Source organism: Peromyscus californicus, unplaced genomic scaffold (assembly GCF_007827085.1).
Source record: "Peromyscus californicus insignis strain IS unplaced genomic scaffold, ASM782708v3 Scaffold_21__1_contigs__length_65335640, whole genome shotgun sequence".
Lineage (NCBI taxonomy): Eukaryota > Metazoa > Chordata > Mammalia > Rodentia > Cricetidae > Peromyscus > Peromyscus californicus.
The window spans coordinates 6051009-6073033 of record NW_026294514.1 but is presented as its reverse complement, the minus strand read 5'-3'; the positions used below and the strand labels follow the sequence as shown (position 1 = coordinate 6073033).

Below are 22025 nucleotides of genomic sequence, written 5' to 3'. Positions count from 1 at the left end.
AATCCTTGAATCCCTGGAGTCAATCCACCTTCCTGAAAAACTCAGCCTCCAGAGTAGCTGTGATTAGTCATCTCCCAGTCCTTAAAAACTAAGGTGACAATATCCAAAAGGTTTGTGTCTTCACCCTGCTAGATTGTTACAAGCACCTGTTGCTGGAGAGCCAGTGTGGAGAGGGTCATGAAGACCCAGGCACTTCAAGATAACTCCACAGTGGGTTACATCAATCCTGTCCCACCCCACTGTAGAGACTCTGCAGCAGGTTTAAGGGGACAAAAATGACAAAACTGTCAAGGACTTGGTGGTACTGTTGTTTGAACCTGCTCTGGCCTCGTCTGGTTTCTCCGTTGAGAATCCCCAGACCCACTCCAACTGCACCCATGACATGATCAAACTAGGCCTGGGTGAGTTAGATGACTTGAGATACAGGTGGCAAGTCATGGAACTGTCTAGGCCTTTGGTCATACTTATTGCCATCTGGCTCAAATCTCATGTCTTTCTTTTTAGTCACTGATGAAGGTGACAGCAGGGGAGCCTCGTGCTGCTGTTCCTGATGAGATCCCCTCACTTGAAGGTGATGAGTGTGCCTATGCATGGAAACAGTGTGTTAGAGACTCCCCTGGGAAGCCCACACCCTCTATAGTTTCCTGTTGTTTCAGCAGAGGCCTGGACTGGGCCTGACCCACCTGGCTCTCTGCTCACATCTAGAGGATCTCTTCTATCCTATCTTTTTACCTTAAGGCAGGAAAATTTGCTGCCACAGAATAGGAAGGAAGGGTATTCTGTATTTTGTGTTTTGTTCATTTTGTTCTGAAGTTAAAATAATGCAAAATAAAGAAGATGAAGTTTTATAAAAAACAAATAATGGCAAGCTATCTTATAATTTTATTTTCAGTTATTTCTTTTATTTTTGAGATTATAAGTATGCTTCCTCCTTACCTTTTCTTTCCCCAAACCCTCCCATGCACTTCTCCTTCTCTCTTTCAATTTCAATGGCCTCTTTTTATTAACTGTTATTACATGCATATACAGATATACATATATTCCCAAATACAATATACTTTATCCATATAATGTTACTTGAATGTATGTTTTCAGTGCTAATCATTTCCTATTGGATAAAAAATAGCATGATTTTCCCTGGTGAAGACTAGTTCTTAATAAAATCTTAGGCCATGGAAAACTCAGAAGAAGAGCTAAAGGGAAAATGTTTAGAAAGATAACAGGGATGTAAAAAGGCTCACAGCATAAAAAATACTTTGCTTCATCTATAAAAGCAGATGTATGAGAGCTACTCAGTGATCAAATAATCAAAGATGTAGAGTGTGTCCAATGTGAGTAGAAATTCCCAATGCACGAACAAGAGGAGAGAGATGCGCTCATGAAGGAAGGGCAAGTGAGGAGGCAGACAGCATCAGACTGAGATGAAGACAAAGGGGACAGAGAACTTAGGAACAACCAAAATTTCTGACGCTCACAACTTGGACTCTGAAAAGATGAATCTCTGTTGTAGAAATTAGTATATGTTATTTTGTTATGACAATTCTTCCAAACCAGTAGTGTAATGACAATTTCTGTTGCACTCTGTTTTCCTGTGATGGCTACTGCTGGGAATGTGTACTGTGGATGCCATTACTTGTATCTTGTGAAGTACAAGATGCTTCAGTAGTCTCAATGAAAACTAATCTAGGATCCTGACCAAGTGCTTAGCTGTGAGTCTCTGCATCTGCTTCCATCAGTCACTGGATGTAGGTTCTATGATGACAGTTAGGGTAGATAGCAATCTGAGTGCAGCAGAAGGCGAGTTCAGGCACCCTCTCCAGCACTGCTATGAGTCTTAGCTGGGAACAATCTGGGAGCCAGGGTTTTCCCTAGCTGCAGCTTTCTCCCCATCCCCTTAATGGTATACACAAGCTATCTCTTTCATAGCTCTCCCTCCCTGTCTCTCCCCCATGTTCCCAACTCCCATCCCCTCCGTCCCCTCCCCTCTATTCACCCCTCTCAGTTTATCCAGAAGATCTTAACCTTTTCCCCTTCCTGGGGAGATCCATGTGTGTCCCTCTAGTGTCCTCCTCTTTACCTAGCTTCTCTGGGGTTGTGGATTGCAGCCTGGTTATCTTTTGCCTTGTGTCTAATGTTCAATTACGAGTGAGTACATATGGTGTTTGTCTCTCTGTGTCTGAATTACCTCACTCAGGATGATTTTTTTCTAGTACCATCCATTTGCTTACAAATTTCATGATGACATTGCTTTTTACCACCATGTAATACTCCATTGTGTAAATGTATCACATTTTCTTTATCCATTCTTCTGTTGAAAGGCATCTAGGCTGTTTCCTGGTTCTGGCTATTATGAATAATGTTGCTATGAACATGTTTGAGTGAATGTCCTTGTGTTCAGTTGAAGAGAAGGAGGAAGGATTATAAGAGTGTGGGGGGTGGGGGGGGTGGGGGCTATGGGGGTGTGGGGATGGGGTGGGGGGTTGGGGGTATCAGAATCATGATGGGAAAAACCACAGAAATAGCTGGCCCAAGCTAATGGGAGCTCATGGACTTTGGACTGACACCTGAGGAGCCTGCATGGGACTGAACTAGGCCTTCTGAATGTGGGTGAAAGTTGCGTGGCTTGATGTTTTGTGGGTCCCCTGGCAATGGGATCAGGACTTATCCCTGGTACACGAACTGGCTTTTTAGAGCCCATTCCCTATGGTGCAATGCCTTACTCAGCTTTGATGCAGTGGTGAGGAGCTAGGTCTGGCCCCCAACATGATATGACAGCCTGTGTTGACTACCCAAGGGAGGCCTTACCCTCTATGAGGAGGGGATGGAGGTGGGAATGGGGGAATAGGTGGGGGGGACAGAAGGAAAAGAAGGAGGGGAAACAGAGGTTGGTATGTAAAAGGAAAGGAGAAAAAATTTTAAATAAAAAAATGTTCAAAAACAAAAAAGAAAACTAATCAAATTGCACAGTGCTGATGAAAAGTAGTGTGATGAGTCATAAGGCATAATGAACTCATATGGTGTTTTCTAGAGTAAATATACAGCCCATAAGTTTATATATAAGAAAAAACCATGCAATATTTGTAACGTTGATAAGAGAATTGGAAATATTTGTAGAAAGACTGAAATTTATCTCTGTTTTTAAAGCTGCATTTTGTAATTCTTTGAGCAAATCATGTTTTAATTACATGAAGTGATTAATTTTAACAAAATGTCAAATAAAATTTTATTGCTAATTTCTTTTTAATTAACTTTCAGAAACAACGCTGTGTGTGCTGCATACTTCAGACACTGATTAAAGCATTAGTCCTGTAATGCTGTAGGCATTAACCATAGAACATGCTTCTGTTGATGCCCTAGGTAGTAACCACACTAACAGAATTTAGTAACTAATTGAAAATAATGTACCTCGGTATAACTGTCAATGTTATGAAAAATGTCTTGCAGTATTTAACACACATCATTTTAAAATTCACTACTATGTATTGTATAAATCCGTGTGTTCAAATTGGCTTACATGTAGCAATCAATTCTGTGCATTTTAAATTAAATTCAAAACTTCCTTGATAGCACAGACAATTCCCACATATGCCCCTGTAATCTACCCAGCCTGTTGTCAGCCTCTTGTATTAGTATTAGTATTGCACACCTGTTACATAGTGCATGCACCCCTGCTGTATGTCATTAACTAAAATAAAAAGAAATGTGTTATTATCATGAAACTCTTTCCTCTTCCAGGCACAGGTCCAAAATACATTGTACTTAATTGTCATAATTTTTCAGGCACTTCAAGGCTGGAAAATTTTCTCAAACTACCCTTGTTAACGATGCTTTGACAATATTGAGGGGAATTGATCAAGTCTGTTGTATAATCCTTTTAGGAATGCAAACTTACCTGTTTGCATTTTTCCTTATGAAGACCTTTGTATAATCAATTTTAGAGAGGAGAACTACAATGAAATGTCACTTCCAGCACGTGCAGAATGGTGCACATCATCAACATGATTTGTGAGTGTTTACATGAGTGTCTTGTTGAAATGCTCATGTGAGGAATTTTCAATACAGAATTTCTCTTACAGTTTTCTCTTTATGTACAATGATTTTTGGGTAGAAGTGGCCATGACCACCCCACACTCAGGTGCAGAGTCATTCTTCTACTTGTTAGCATGGACTGTGTGGAAATCTTTTTAAAGTTCTTCTGCCTGGGACATTTTTTATCAAATGTAGCATTTATTAATTTAACCGATCATTCACTTACATGAATATGCAATTATAAACCTGCTTTTACACTTTCAGCTATCACCTACCACTACTGTGTAATTAGTTTCTGATTCAAATTATTACAGCTTCAAAATTAGGCATTTTGTTTTCAGTTGCCAACTGTCCTCTTTGATGTAGCCCACACTGTTAGTGATTGAAGTTTTATTATTGTTGTTATTATTACTATTATAATTGTATTTTCTTACTTTGTGGTAATATGAAATATTCTGGGCTGAGATCATGTGTCCTGACACATTTCTTGTATCACCCAGTGTTTCTATGTATCTTGATCTTTCGGTGGGGGTCCATGTTGGAAGAAATGTTCTTTTTTTCTAGGTATGCTTGTTGCTATTATGATGCTTTCTCAAAGCCTTCCCAGATGACCCATAAAGGAAATAATTAGAGGAAGTCAAAATGTTTATAGTCATTGTGATGGTGTACATAATGATTTGTATGTTAAACATGAACTTCTAACCACATCACTCTGTGTAGCCCCCACATCTTGCTAGTGCTTGTATTATCATTCTAGTAATAAGAAATGGGCCCTTAGATTATGAATTTAAATTATTTAACTCCAGTAAACATGGATTTAAGTGTCAGGATTGTTTACATAAAAAGGCTGTGAGTATGCAATACTTACCATGCAATTCATTTATATATTGGCCATAGACTCTCGAGCTCATGTTCAAGGATGCTCTTCATATCACAGTACCTCATCTACTTTCAGTGAAAATTTTTATGTATTAAAAAATAGTTACGCCGGGCAGTGGTGGCGCACACCTTTAATCCCAGCACTCAGGAGGCAGAGCCAGGCGGATCTCTGTGAGTTTGAGGCCAGCCTGGGCTACCAAGTGAGTTCCAGGAGAGGCGCAAAGCTACACAGAGAAACCCTGTCTCGAAAAACCAAAAAAAAAAAAAAAAAAAAAAAAAAAAAAAAAAGTTATAATTTCTGTCAAATTCTGCATACTTCTTGTGGGTCTCAAATATCTGAAATATTTCTTTAATTTTTTTTAAATTTAAAATACATAATTTAAATTAAAATTTTCTACCATAGTATTTTCACAGGTGAATTCTACTCAAAATTTTGGGGAAAAAATAAATAAAATGTACAGTGTCACCTAAAAAATGAAACAGGAAAACACCCCAACTCATTTCATAAGATCCAGTAAATATAAAATACAAATTATTGATGGACTCTTCTTGGGGACATGCAGATGAACACCTGTCTTCCAGAAAGGGTGTCACAATAGATCCCTGGAGCAAATCAGTCCAAGCCCAACCCAGTGAACCAGCGAGCAAGTTGGAGTTGCTTCGAGTTTATGAGTGGAAGATTACGTACAGAGCCAAGGGTTACTCAAAGGCAGCTGCTTCACCAAATACCCTACCCCAGCCTGGGTGAGGGCTCCCAAACTATGTCTCTAGAGCTCTCTACATAGCTCCCAGGCAGCTGCATGGAAGAGTTTCTTCCAGGGCAACACATTACTGCTTAGAAGATCTTGGAGAAAAAACTGTATGAATCCTGTACTCTGAGACACCTAGGTTTATAAGTAATTTTAGTGTCCTAGTCCTATGACTAGGTCCTCTTCAGAAGCAATGCTTCAGTTTGGATGAAATATATAGCTACATAACTAACAAGTTAATCCCAAAAACAGATTAAGATTCTTAGAAAAAAATACAAGCAAATATCTCTCATGGACATAGATACTTAACAAAATATGAGAAAATATTAATCAAGAATGTACAAAAGGATTATAAGGTACATAAAGTAGGATTTATTCTAGTTGGCTTTAATATTTATGAATCAGTTTATATGATCTACAAAAAACTATTTAAAGGGGAAAACTGATATGGTATTATTAGTAGATATAGTAAAATAATTTGATAATATCTAGCACTGAGTTATGATTAAAACATAAAATGAGCGTAAGGAAATTTACTCAACTTGAGAAAAAGATCTACAAAATGTTTACAATGAATGTTATAACTAATACTGAAAACTAGAATGTCTCCCTACTAAGGGAAGAAGCAAGGCAGGTGTGTTCTTACTTGTCACTTCCCCGAAGCACTCTAACAGATTCCTTAACCACCAAAGAAGTTCAGGAAAAGTAATGAGATGTAAATAATATCTTTAAGTTCAACAGCAAATTATAATTCACACAGCATCTAAAATTTTGACTTGGAAGTCAAAAATTTAGAAAAATTAAAAATGTTTAGAAAAGTGTGGTGATGTTCACAGCATGTGGAAATCATGTATATCACTCCTGGTAAATCTGATGCCCACCCTTCCAGTAGTCTTTTTCAATACTTTCCCCCTACACACACCCAACCTGATCTATCATGTTCCCATCCCCACCTGCCCTCAATACACTCACAAAAATCTCTTTTATTTCCTCTTCCCAGGGAGATCCAGGCATCACCCACCCCCCGTGAACTCTCCTTGCTACCTAGTCTCTATGGGTCTGTGGGTTATAACATAGTTATCCTTTACTTTACAACTAATATCCTCTTATAAGTGAGTACATACCATATTTGTCTTTCTCAGTCTGGTTTACCTCCCTTGGGATGATTTTTTTCTTGTTACATCCATTTGCCTTCAAATGTCCTGGTGACCTTGTTTTTAACAGCTGTATAATACTCCATTATATAAATGTACCACATTTTCTTTATCCATTCCTCGGTTGAGGGACATCTAGATTGTTTCCAGGTTCTGGCTCTTACAAATAAATCTGCTGTGAAAATAGTTGAGCAAGTGTCCTTGTCTTATGATTGAGCATCCTTTGGGTATATGCACAAGAGCAGTATAGCTGGGTCTTGTGGTAGATTGATTCCCAGTTTTCTAAGAAAGTGCCACACTGACATCCAAAGTGGCTGTATGTACTGGGTGGCTTTGTATATCAACTTGACACAAACTAGACTCATCATAGAGGAAGGTGCCTCAGCCGAGGAAATGCCTCATTGAGATCCAGCTGTAAGGCATTTTCTCATTTAGTGATCAACTGGGGAGGGACCATGGTGGTTGATGACATCCCTGGGCTGTTGGTCCGGGGTTCTGTAAGGGAGCCTGAGCAAGTCATAGGAAGCAAGCTCCTCCATCTCCTCTCCATCAGTTCCTGCCTCCAGAATCCAGGCCTGTTTGAGTTCCTAACTCCCTCCAGTGATGAATAGCAATGCTGAAGTGTAAGCCAAATAAACCCTTTCCTCTCCAGCTTGCTTTCTGATCATGGTGTTTTGCCACAGTAATAGTAACACTAAGATACTCTACAAGTTTGCACTCTCAGCAGCAATGGAGGAGTGTTCCCCTTGCCTCACATCCTCTCTATCATGAGCTGTTACTTGTGTTTTTGATCTTAACCATTCTGACAGGTGTAAGATGCAATCTCAGAGCTGTTTTGATTTGCATTTCCCTAATGGTGAAGGATGTTGAGCATCTCCTTAAGTGTTTGTCAGTCATCTGATATTCTTCTGTTGAGAATTCTCTGTTTATATCTGTACTCCATTTTTTAATTGGATTATTTGGTTTGTTGATATCTAGTTTCTTGAGTTCTTTATGTATTTTTGGAAGGCATCCTTCTGTGGGATGTGGGATTGTGGAAGATCTTTTCCCATTCTGTAGCTGTCATTTTGTCCTCTTGACAGTGTCCTTTGCCTTACAGAAATGTTTCAATTTCATGAGGTCTCATTTATTAATTGTTGATCTTAAACCTGTGCTATTAGTGTTCTGTTCAGGAAGTTCTCTCCTGTGCCAATGAGTTCGAGATTCTTTCTCACTTTCTCATCAGTTTCAGTGTATGTGGATTTATGTTGAGGTCTTTGATCCACTTGGACTTGAGTTTTGTGCAGGGTGATAGATATGGATCTGTATGCCTTCTTTCACATGCTGACATGCATGTAGACCAACACCTTTTGTTGCAGATGCTTTCTTTTTTCCAGTGTATAATTTTGGCTTTTTTTTTTTGTCAAAATCAGGTGTCCATAGGTATGTGAATTTATGTCTGGGTCTTCAATTTGATTCCATTTATCCACCTCTCCATTTTTATGTCAATACCATGCAGTTTTTATTACGATAGCTCTGTAGTAGAGCTTTGAATAAGGAATGGTAATACCTCTGGAAGTTCTTTTACTGTATAGGATTGCTTTAGTTATCCTGGATTTTTGTTTTTTCCATATGAAGTTCTTAACTTGTTTCAAGGTCTTTAAAGAATGTGTTGGGATTTTAATGGGGGTTGCATTGAATCTGCAGATTGTTTTTGGTAAGATGGCCATTTTTACTATGTTATTCTTACTGGTCCATGAGCATGGGAGACTTTTCTATCTTCTGATATCTTCTCTAATTTTTTAAAGGACTTGAAGTTCTTGTCATATAGGACTTTCACTTGCTTGATTATCATTATACCAAGATAGTTTATATTATTTGAGACTATGGTAAAGGGTATTGATTTCCTGGTTTCTTTTTCGGCCTTTTTATCATTTTTATATAGGAGGATTACTGACTCTCTTCAGTTACTTTTATGTCCAGCCACTTGACTCAGGTATTATCAGCTATAAGAGTTCCCTGGTAGAGTGTTTTAAGTCACTCGTGTATACTATCACATCATCTTTGAATAGTGATATGTTGGCATCTTTCTTTCCAATTTTTATCCCCTTGTTCTCCTTCAGTTATCCTATTGCTCTCGCTAGAATTTCATGTACTATACTGAATAGGCATGGAGAGAGTGGACAACATTGTCTTGCTCCTGATTTTAGTGGAATTGCTTTGAGTTTCTCTCCATTTAATTTGATGTTGGTTGTTGGCTTGCTGTATATTGCTTTTATTATGTTTAAGTACGTCTCTTGTATCCTTTGATCTCATCAAGACTTTTATCATGAAGGGGTGCTGGATTTTGTCAAAGGCTTTTTCAGTATCTAATGAGATGATCATGTGTTTTTTATCTTTCAGTTTGTTTGTATGGTGGATTACATTGACATATTTTTGTATGTGGAGCCATCCCTGCATCTCTTGGATGAAGCCTACTTGGTCATGCTGGATGATCTTTTTGATGTGTTCATGGATTCGGTTTGCTAGTATTTTATTGAATATTTTTGAATCCATGTTCACGAGTAAAATTGGTCTGTTAGTCACTTTCTTTGTTGAGTCTTTGTGTGATTTGGGCATCACGGTGACTATGGCCTCATAAAGTGAATGTGTGATAATGGACCCATGGTTGGGTATTTTTGTCAGAACATAGAACACTACACTTTAATTGATTTTTTTGTTCTATTCACTGCATACAAAAGTAGAGAAGTAAAAAGTATTACATTATTTAGATATAATAGCCTCAAAAAAGGAGACTAAAAGAATAAAAGATACATTCAGTTCTGGATAAGTTGCTGCTTTTTTGTTTTCTATGAAATGCTTCAGATTATTTTTTAACTTTTTTATTGATTCTGTGTGGATTTCCCATCATGCATCACAATCCCATTCATCTCCTCGTCTCTTTGCATCTGCCCTCTGCCCCTGCAACCTCCCCACCAAAACAAAACAGAAAATAAAATTTAGAAGAAAAGGAAAAAAAAAACACCTTGTTTTGGAAGCTGCAGTGTGACACAGTGAATCACACAGTGTACCCTTTAGTCCATACTTCCTTGCTTGTAAGTGTTTATTGCAATTAGGCATTGGTCTGATTCCAGGTCTCTAACTTCTGCTACTCCCTAGATACTGGCCCTCAATGGGACTCTCTACTTGGACATCCTTCTGTTTTCCTTTGTCATGGACATGCTGCAGCTTCAGATCTTCAGTACTGGCCCCTTAATCTGCTCCAGCAGATCATAGACAAGTTGAATGTTAGGGTGAGTCAAAACACATGGCCCTGATTCTGGGCCTGGGTGGTAGTTGAGTTGGTCAGCCTGCCAGCTCTCCCTCATCCTCATCACCAGGGCAAGCTCTTTGGCATTACCCTGGCTAGCTCACCCTATGAAGCAAACAGCAAGAGGCATAGCTACTTTTCCTGCTCTCATACCCTCAGAGCCATCACTGGCACCTGCATCACCAGGACCAGCTCTACTCTGTTGCCCAGTGGAGGTGAAGAAGCCACTCTCCCAAGTACTGCAGCTGGTGAGGGGCAGGGACAGCTCTTCTGCTCTCATGTCCTCAGGGATGACTCTCCCACATGGCACAGGCAGTGAGGGGTGATGTGGGAATGTCTTTTTGTATGTTGTGAAAATATGTTGCTTTGATTGGTTGATAAATAAAGCTGTTTGGCCAATGGTGAGGCAGAACAGGGTTAGGCAGGACATTCTAACTAGAGAGGAGGAAAGAAAAAGGCAAAACAGAGGAGACGCTGCTAGCCTCTACCATGAGAAACAAGATGTAAAGATATCGGTAAGCCATGAGCCATGTGCAAAGTATAGATTTATAGAATTGGGTTAATTTAAGATGTAAGATCTTGCTAGCAAGAAGCCTGAGCCAATAGGCCATACAGTTCATAATTAATATAAGTCTCTATGTGTTCATTTGGGTAACCGTGAAGACAAGGGACCCAGGTGGGCACAGGTAAACTTTCGATTACAGAGTGGGGCAATGGAGAGGACATCACTCTCTTGCCCACAGCACTTATGGAAAATGAGGGACTGGGAAAGGTCTCCCGTGTTCATATCCTTGTGGTCAACTCACTTGCCCTACATCCCCAAAAGGGTCAGCTCTACTGTGCGGCCCAGGTCAGGCACAGGGTCTGATCTCTAGAGTGCTTCAGCTGGTGAGAGGCAGCTCCAGTTCTCCCTAGTACTGCAGCCAATGAAGGGCAAGTCCAACTCTGTGCAGCTCTATCCTCTAGGCCTTTGGGGATAGCAGGAACCATGGACATCAACAGAGATTATGACATACACAAATCATTTATATTGTACAAAGTTTCAGCAGTACATAAGGTGAATTCATCCTAGATTCAGTGGCATCAAAAGGGGAAGTCTACTTAAATAAATGTGCCTCAAAGTCTGAAGACAGTCAAGTAGATGAGGTACATTAATGCTGTGGATATCGCTTTGTATTCTATGAATGTGTTTCTCTGATTGGTTAATAAATAAAGTGCTGATTGGCCAGTAGCCAGGCAGGAAGTGTAGGCAGGACAAAGGGAGAAGAGAATTCTGGGAAGACGAAAGCTGAGTCTGGAGACGCTGCCAGCCACTGCAATGAGAAGCAAGATGTAAAGATACCGATAAGCCATGAGCCACATGGCAAAATATAGATTTATAGAAATGGGTTAATTTAAGGTGTAAGATCTAGCTTGCAAGAAGTCTGAGCCATTAGGCCATACATTTTTAATTAATATAAGCCTCTGTGTGATTATTTGGGTCTGAGCGGCTATGGGTCTTGGTGGGACTGTAGAAAACTCCAGCTACACATAAAGTCAAGTTTCTTACAAACTGCAAATCCTATCAGAGAGAACTTACTGTTTACAGAAAGAAATCTATTCTTTAGCTTCTGTTTGCTGACCTGCAGAGAACTACGCAGATTGCACTTACAGGATGGGGAAGGATTTATTGTTACTCACCTTGAGTGTCACAAGATAAAGTGTTCTATTAGGCTACATGTACACTAGTGTGCCACTTTGCTTTTTATTAAAAACCACTCTGACAGTCCTCAGGGCTTGCTGGGATTGAAGACATGAAAAATATGTTGCCTGTGCCTTTGCTAGTAGAGGGCAGAGACAACTGGGCACCAAACTCTACATGATATACTCTCAGAGTTCCCACTCTTCTATAGAGAAACCTGGGCATTGGTCTCTTAAGTTACAGAGTAAAATTTTAAGATTTATTGCAGATGGTCTTTTAATGCATATAGTAAAATTAATATCACCATGAACCCAGGGAGATTCTTTTAAATGATATATTTTGCTTTTCACAAACATCACTGAACCATGTAATGAATGTTTATTATGTACCAATTGTGTACTCTGGTTGAGAATCCATATAAGAAAAAAAATTACAGATGAAAATAAACCAGGCTAAACAACGGACTTTGGTAGACTCATTAAGTAGAATTCAGACCAGGCATATTTCAAAGCAACACATCTCAAGAATGTGTAATCATGAGAAATGCAGAAACTTTTAGTTTTGAAAGTATTTTACAGTTAGGAAAATAAAATATAAAATAGTTCTCCTCTTAAAATGAATTGTGTTTATGTGTAAAACCATCAGTCAGAAGCCAGCCCTGGTTCGGGTATAGCAATCTCTCCCCGTCATCAGCGCTAAGCTAAAATCATTCTACATTGAAGTGTGCTACCATCCATCTTCATTCTCAAAAGATGCTGAGATGCCACTGAACTCTCTGAATCTCCCCTCAGGCAAGCGGCAGACCCAAGATCAGCTCGAACTGGAAGTGAGAATATCCACTACTATCACTACCCTAGCTAGCTACGACTCAGGAAAGAGGATGCCAAGAAAGAACACAGATTGGAGAGCAACTGTTTTCCATTCCCTGCTACAATCTCTCCTTTGATACGCAATGATCCTATTAATAAACCACTGCTCTAGAGCGTAAATGTCCTGATTACTAAGTAGGTACTTTCTGCACTAAGTCTTTGGAGATACACATGGAAATTGGAAAAACCATATAGTGCTACAGATTGAGGTGACCATTTTTGTGACTCGATTGTGTTAAGCACGTAGGAAATGAAGGCACAGTTAGATGTGGTGGCCGTGCCTGTACTCCCAGCACTCACTCTGGAAGACTGCCATGAGCTGAGCTACATAGGAAATTCCACACCAATCTGGCTACAGGTTGAGACCACATCTAAGGGAAGAGCAAGCAAGCCCATGCAAACCAAGGCCAGAGTCTGGAAATCATCTCCGAGAAACATTCCACTCTTGACTGCACCTCCCTGCCTAAAAACAAGCCCAATGCTGGCATATAAAGCACATGAGATTGGGTCTTTCAAAGCTACAGTAATGAATTTTTGCCTGTAAGGCTGTCCGAATAAAGACAACACCTGTAAATATGCTAATATGGATGAGAGAAAGTTCAGGAGGCCTCAACACTGCGCAAATAACTGCAGGCAACTGTGGAATGTAGAGAGCTGGAGAAATGTTCTCCAGGAAGCACACACCGAGTGGCTATCCAATACCAATTGGTCAGCCCTGAAAACGTACCCGTGAAGGACATAATAGAAACTGAGCAGGTTGTATTCTAAGAAATATATCTGCATATATATATATATATATATATATATATATATATATATATATATATACACACACACACACACACACATATGTAAGAGCAATTAAAGAATAAGATGCCATGAGTTCCACAGAGAGCAAGTGGGGATAACATGAGAGGGCTTTGAAGGGGGAAATGATATGATTATATTATAATCTCAAATGTATTATCAAATCAACAAAAATAAAGTGATCCATGTTTTAGGAGAGAAAGCCTGTAATTGCTAAAGTTACCATGTAACTTTTCTGTAAATTTGAACATTGCCTTCAGAAAAAAAAAACAGAGTGGACTAACTCTTTACTTCAGAAATATAGAAACATTTTCATTTCTCTATCAAACAGTCGAGGAAATTCAAAAGAGTTTTCTAAATGCTGTGGGACAATTGCCAGTTCCTGAACAAATCAGTTGACAGCACTGTTTATATCATGTCTATCTAGAGGATATTTAAAATTATCAAGATGAAATTTGATCTTTAATAGGTACTGCTGGAATCATTTAGTATTTAAAACATTTTTTTTTGGGGGGGGGCTTTCGAGACAGGGTTTCTCTGTGTAGTTTTGGTGCCTGTCCTGGATCTCACTCTGTAGCTCAGTCTGGCCTCAAACTTCGATCCAACTGGCTCTGCCTCCCAAAAACTGGGATTAAAGGCATGTGCCACCACCACCTGGCCTCATTTAAAACATTCTTAATGTAGTTATTATTTTTATTTTTTAATATTCTAGTTAAAATATAAATATGTTGCTTTCCCCCTTCTTTACCTCTTTTTCAGTTCCTCCTAAACCCCTCCCTTGAGCTCTTTCCACATTCTCCTCTCTCAAAATGACTGCCTCGTTTTCTTTGTCAATTTTTGCTACATATTAACATACACACAGACACACACACACACACACACACATGCATACACACACATGCATACACACACACACACCCACACACTTAGGTATGCCCAAATATATAAATATAAATCACTGAATCCTTTGTTCTTGTATATATATATATATATATATATATATATATATATATATATATAGTTTCAGGGATGACCACATTTTATTGGATAACTAGTTAGGAGTCTCATTCCTGGGAGAGACTAATTCTCCCCTTTTCAGTAGTAAATAGTTGCCTACAGCTCTTTGTCTAGTGACGATAAAAAATTCACGATACTGTGGCTCTGAACATCTTTCCTCCCCTCTTCGGTGATGTTCCCTAAGCCACAGATTCCAGAGATGTGATGTTGATGGAGCCACTGAACCCAGGTTCCCCATGATCTGTTGATCTCTGGATTGTGTCCAGTTGTGATTTTCAGTGATGGCCTCCATTTGTTGTAACTAAATGCTTCATTAATGAGGACCCTGGAATTTCTAGCAAAGTGGTTGCCTTAGTTAGGGTTTCTATTTCTGTGACAAAACACCATGACCAGAAAGCACATGTGGATGAAGGGGTTTATTTGGCTTAAATTTCAGCATTGTTGCTTTATACCTAAAGAAAGTCAGGACAGGAACTCAAACAGGGCAGAATCCTAGAGGTAGGAGCTGATACAGAGGCCATGGAGGGGAACTCCATACTGCCTTACTTCCCCTGGCTTGTTCAGCCTGTTTTATTTATTTATTTTTTTTAATAAAACCTAGGACCAAAAGCTCAGGGATGTGACCACCCAACTTGGGCTGAACCCTCTCCCATTGATCACTAATTGAGAAAATGCCTTACAGCTGGATCTCATTGAGGCATTTCCTTAAATGAGGATCCTTCCTCTCTGATGACTCTATCTTGTGCCAAGTTGGCACATGAAACTAGCTAGTACATTGGTAAGAATAGATTCTCTTCTAAGAGATATGGCCTCTCTAGCTCTTAAAAACTGTCTTTGATGGTATGTCCTCATCAAACCCCTGTAGCATGAATCTTAAATGGTCTTATTAATAAAAAACAAACCTGAAGCCAGGTATTGAGTTAAATGCTGGAAGATCAGAGAAGCAGAACAGGCCACAGCCACCTCACCTTGCCAATTCCTCAGCCGATTCTGTTTCCTCAGACTGGAAGCCTCTGAGTCCTCATCCAAATGGATCTCAGCTGAACTGCTGCTCAAAAGCCTAAAAGCTTAACCAGTTCTAGTTCCTGGTCCTCATGCCTTATATACCTTTCTGCTTCCTGCCATCACTTCCTGGGATTAACGTCATGTGTGCCACCATTTTCTGGCCTCTATGTCTAGTGGCTGTTCTGTTCTCTGACCCCAGATAAGTTTATTAGGGTACACAATATTTTGAGGAACACAATATCACTGCAAACCCCTGCCCTGAAAGTTTAGTAATAAATGCAGAAGAGAAGGGGGAAAGATTGTAAGATCCTGACCTGGTGGATGACTCCAAGGAAACAGTGTCTTCTAGACTCAACAGGGCTGACACATAGATGAACTCAGAGAAACTGTGGTAGCTTACACAAAGCTTGTACAGGTTCAAGTGAGACAGGGTCCCAGTATTGAGAGTGGAAGTGGACATGGGCTCAGATCTCCAACCAAGAAGCTGTTTGCAATCAATACCTGTTAGCAATGGAAAACCACTTTTCTCCAGTTGCGTCTCACAAGGTATACTAACCACACTTCTGGCTAGATCCCATGTTCAGCACTAGATGGCAACACCAAAATAACTCAGTGGTATTTTTATGGACATTTTGTTTCATTTTGCTTTGTTTGGACATTTTTAGTCTTGTTAGTCTTTTGCTTGTATATTTTGTTTTCAGTTTTAGGTTGTTTTTTTTTTTTTTGTAGATTTGTATATGTGTTTTTTGTATTTTGTTAGAGAGAGACCATGAGGTTCCTTGGGTAGGATTGTTCAAAAGGTTTGGGAGGAGTTGCGGGAGGAGAAAAGGGTGATGAGAAAAAAAAAGAAAACAAAACAAAACTGTCTTTAGAGGTTTGCTGCTCCATTCACCATAGATCACATTTCCTCCCAACGTGACTGTCCTGCACCTAATCACAGAGACAGAAGAGATTGTGTATGGTTATAATTCATACAAAAAGCTGTTTGTACAACTATTATGAATTTTATTATTTACATTTTTGTAAGTCACAATATCTTCAACCAGAAAGACCACTTGCTTTCCAAATACTTTATCAAAATATTTATAAAAATAAGCTCCCCACTGAATGTTAATAATTTTTCCTGTGTTTAGGCAATTTCCATAGTTTTGATGATTGGAAGCAAAATTTATTGAACAAGGTTCATATCCATAAATAAATTCTTTGCTTGTGTAATGAACATGGTACAATAGTGTCACATGACAGCTACTGAATGAAGTATTTGAAAACTTCGCCAAATGCAACAATGATTAATGTAAGTGCATGACACAGTAGAAGAAACACTATTTTCTTTCTTTTTTTTTGAGATCTTCATATAATTGCACATTTTTTTCCTTTGCTTACATCTGAAAAAATCTTCCCATTTATCTCTTTGATCTCTTTCAAATTGGTGTCTTTTTCACTATTTTTGTTGTATGTATATATGTATATTTATGTTTATAAATATAACCTTCTGAGTAGTCTATAAAATGTTTCCATGTGTGTGTTTTCAGGGCTGTTATGGTGTTGGATAACCAATTGGTGTACTCATCCTTGGGAAATTTCCCTTTCTCACTCTCAACACTTCAGTTGTTTGTCATTCTCTGTGTAGGGTTGAGGACTCCTGGGCATTCTCCCACCCACTTTGTCCATGGATGCCATGCTTGTTTAGCTTATGACTGGGCAGTCATGCTGCTGAGACTTAGTGGGTGGAGCTTTTGTCATGACTGGGAGACATAATCTCATAGCAAACTCTCTGAAACTCTGGTTCCTTACACCTCAGGGAACATTGTAGGAGATGAGGAGCAGAGATGTATTCAAACCCTCAAAACCATAACAAACATAAACAGCAAGTTCTTATGGATGGTTTGGGTTCCAAATGGATAGTTAAAACACATTAAACTATAGGAGCTACTGGAAGACAAAAATAACTATGAATGTTTAAAAGAGAATAAATACTTGAGAAATTTTGTGACATGTGTCTTTTGTGAGAATTTTGGATTTGTTGTGTGCCAATAATTTTAAATAAATGATTTTGCATGAAACATTATAAACAAAATGATCTCAGGAAAAATATACATTTGAATCCTGAAAAACCTTTAAAAATAAATGATTTTGCATGAAACATTATAAACAAAATGATCTCAGGAAAAATATACATTTGAATCCTGAAAAACCTTTAAAAATCTACTAAAATGGAGATTGATCTGTAAGGGGTCAATTTTGTAGATAACAGCAAAATATTTAAAAGTTAACAAAATAAACCTTCAGAAATTTTAATAAAAAGGACAACAGTTCCTGTGGAATAAATATAACACAAACAGAAATTATTTGTTCCTGCAATCCCATCATTAGTTTAGATGCCATAGAAGAAGAAGTTCAAAATAGATGTTAGAAGTACTCATAATTTCAGGGACAACTTTAGGTAATACTCTGATCATAAAATGAGAGGGAGGATGTTACAGGAAAGTAGTAATGTAACTGAGACTCAAAATTTGAGCATTCATTTATCTGTATGCATCTATGAATGAAACTAAGAATAAAGTCTATTACAGTTCCAATGATTAATTTTGCATAGTCCATTATACAAATGTGTCTTAACATTTTGGTCTTTAGTCAATACATCTTTTCTTGATCTCCAAAAACATATTTACTAATATCTAGATTGTTATTTTATAATAGTTTTTACTATGTCTTTTTTAGTGTGGTTCATTTAGAAAAAAATCAGGCAATCTTTGTCTGTAAAATTATAAAATTATAGAAACTGAATCAACATAATCAGTCAACAAAATAACATTCCATCCACTTAATTTTTCAAGGGTTTTTTTTTCCACTGTTGACAAACTAACAGCAGCAGTACCCAAATAAGGAGTAGACCAAAGAGAGCGAATGGCATGCTCCGGGCCTCTTACCGCCCTCTAACTAACAATGAGCATGATGAACATGATGACTTGCATAGCAAGGGATTTTCAAAAACATTTTGAGTTGTTCACACTCATATTATCCAGTTGATTAAGGCAATTTGCATAATTTAGAGGTAATTTCTTTCTGAAAGTCATGATAAAGTGCTCTGATTGCAGTGTGCCAAGCTTTTCAAATGTGCAAGTTTTTCAAAGGACGCCTGCAAATGAGCACACACAAATAAGGTGATGTCTTAACTTTCAAATATTTTAAAATCTGTATGTATTTTTTTTATCCCTTTAATCTTTTCTTTCTTGTGTGTTTAAAACAAAAAAAGTTTCTGAGCAAAGTTTGGTTTAAATAATTGTTTTTTTTTTTACGCTGTTGTTTGTATTTTGAACTTGAACATAACACTCAATGATCGCTACCTCTTATTATTCATGTGATTGTGTTGTCATCTCTGAAATATGGGTTAGATTTTGATTAAGTAACTAATTTACAATAAATGCAATATGGTGAAGTTATGGCTTCTTCATTGCCTAATTATGATAAATAAAAGCATGTGTACTGGAAGTTTTCATTCTATTTCTTAGATGCCCTATGAAGCAAATTGCATATTGTGTTTAGTCTTATGGAAAGACTCATAAAGCAAATTATTATTATTGTACAATTATTATTACAATTACTGTAAACATCAAAGGAATGTTGAATGCTATGTGGTCTGGGGTGGAAATGGATACTTAGCAGTTATAATTTCAGATGAAGCTATGTAATTGCAGTAATCCATTTTAAATAAGTGTATACTTAATTTTGCCATAAGTTCCCTTTTCATTTATTTAGTTCAATGGAATTTTCCTAGGGAATGAGTTTGTCATTGGCTTACATAAAATTAGTTAAGCACACCTTCAACAAGATCAGCAAACATTAATTTCATGCCATGTACATGGTAAGTGCACCATATTCTGTAAGTGCAGAATAAGCCTTTGCAGTACATCTTCATGTAACCAAATTTTCTAAAGACTCATGGACAGGCAAGACTTCACAAATGTTAAGCTGAGAGTCGGTTGTTAGAAAATAAGAATGGTAGATACGAGCACTGAGGCCTAGAGAATTTCTACTGAATATAAGAGGGAAACATATCCACAATAAACTTTATGGTTAAGTGAATGTTATTTAAAGCAAGACATTGGTACATTTTAAGGTTACCTGTGATCATAGGATACTAGCACTAATATGTTTTAAGATAATATAAGCTACTAACATAAAATAACAGGTATTGAATTATTATACTTTTGATTATCCAATTGTATGACATATGCTAAAACAGAACAATTTATCTCACATCTGTTTCTTTGTAATTAAGTAACAAGGTAATTTTTATTTGACCAAGAATGAAAAATTTCTGGTTATTCTGTCAGTATTTATTAACTTCTAAGACTAGATAGGTACCTGAAACTGACAAGGAACAAAACTGTAATGTTCTATGGAATTTGTACAATTCTGGTAATAAAATTATGAAACTTTTTATTTTGTCTAAAGTAATACTGCTATACTGTTTATTACATTATGGTAAGGGAAAAGTAAGTTGAATGATTGGCATCACAGATCTAAAAATAAAAGTAAAGGATTTGTTTTGACTATACAAATGCAGAGAAATTTGAGACACTTTTTCTTTTTTCAATTTTGATTTTGTTTCACTTCTTCTATGATGCATTTCAATAAAAAATTGATTAATTCTTTGAGAATTTCATAGAATGTATTTTGATCTCATTCCTCCCCAGTTCCTCTTTCTAATCAATCCCAGATCCACTCCAGATCTTTAGCCTCTCGATATAGTGTCGTGTCCTTTTTAAAATAAATTAAATACAACCAATTCCAGTCTGTTCTGTACAGATACATCTGAATGGAGGTCTAAATACTGTACCATGATGGACTAAAGACCAGGATCTACAGCTTAAAGGAAACTTCTTCTCCCTCTCTCAAAAGCCATCAACTATCTATAGTTCCATATTTAGGGGTGGCCATTTTTCACTCACAGTTGTCACAATCAGAGCTTCTAAATCTTTACTTGTAAATGTATTTGTGACTGTATCCACCACCCACTCTATACCTAGACATCCTACATGTTCTTCCAGTCCAGCCTTGTGAGTATTCTTGACTACCATATAGCATTTTTCTTCAATTTGCCACATCTAGACTGGGTCTCACAGCTAGTACCCTAGACTAGTCTGACCTCTGTCTATGCCATAATCAAGCTATACACTTCAACCCAGGTCCATCCTGCCTGCAACCACCCACATCCTTCTAGATTACCAACAACACCTACTAGGTATCCAGATTTCCCATGTCCTCCTGAAGGGCTTAGCCTGGTGAGTACCCCTCATGTCACCATGTATACCTTTTTTGTTGTAGCCCACCAGATTTTCTTGTGCATTAGTTGTCTAGGGTTTGTCAAGGTAATTCTTACTGGTAAACATTCTACAGGACTAATCAGCATTCCTGCCTTCATTGAAAAGGGGCTCTTACTTGGCCAGCATACTGCATACATATCCAGAAGACTATGGGACTCTCCCACATCATATTCAACCTGTCTACCCAGACAGATCCACCCCCACCCCCGATTCCAGGCTTGAAACAGGAAGTAGATCTGTACACCAGCCCAGTCCATTCTGTTCACTTGACTTCATTCTACCCAAGCCGTTTTCAAAATCTAGACCCAACCAATCCCCACAGCTTGTGTTTCTTCCCAACTTGCTTTCCCCAGAACTATCAAAGGGAGTCCACAGGCCCAAATCTCATTGTAAAATATAAAAGATCAAACCAGTATCTTCTCTATAAATCTTACCAGTCCTGTAGAAATGTTTGTAAATAGGAATTACCTCGACAAACCCCAGACATTGAATTTAAAAGAACAATCATAAACGCAATCAATGAATCTAAGGAGATTAAGGAAGACACAAAGAAGCAACTCAAAGAAATCAAGAAGAAATGGCTAAACAATAACAAATGCCTGGATGATGCCAGGAAAATGGAAACATGAGACATGGAAAGGATGAGGACAATCCAAGATTTGAGGACAGAATTCAATCAAGAGATAGAAACTTTGAAGAAGACTCAAAAAGAAATGAAGATGGGGTTGAAAAATCTAACAGCCCAACAAGAAAACTTAAAGGAAACCCTTATAAACAGAAGGAATCAAGCCAGAGATGGAGTTTCAGGTCTCAAGGATAAAACAGAGAATCTACAAAGGAATTCTATCGAGTATCAAGACATAAGTCCACACAGGTATGGACACCTGGAATTTTTTTTTTTTTTTATAAAGAATCCTGAAATGCACACTGGAAAAAAGATAGTGTCTTCAATAGACACTGCTGTTCAAACAGGTTAGTTACAGGTAGAAGAATCCAAATAGACCCACGCTGATCACCCTGTACAAAACAACTCCAAATTTACCAGAGTTCAACCTAAAACCAGATACACTGAGCTGAGCCCAATATAATACAAAGTAGGGAACAGCCTTGACCTCATCAGCTCAGGGAAGACTTTGAGAACAGAAAACCAGCAGCACAGGTACTGTGATCAAAAACAAATAAAAATGGTACCACATGAAACTGAAACACTTCTGTA

General features: G+C 38.0%; 1 pseudogene; it reads left to right on the top strand.

The window, feature by feature from the left end:
* The window catches only part of LOC128118003 (heat shock protein HSP 90-beta-like), a 196018-nt pseudogene extending 195340 nt beyond the window's left edge, over positions 1-678 (top strand).
* The last annotated feature ends 21347 nt before the right edge of the window (positions 679-22025 follow it).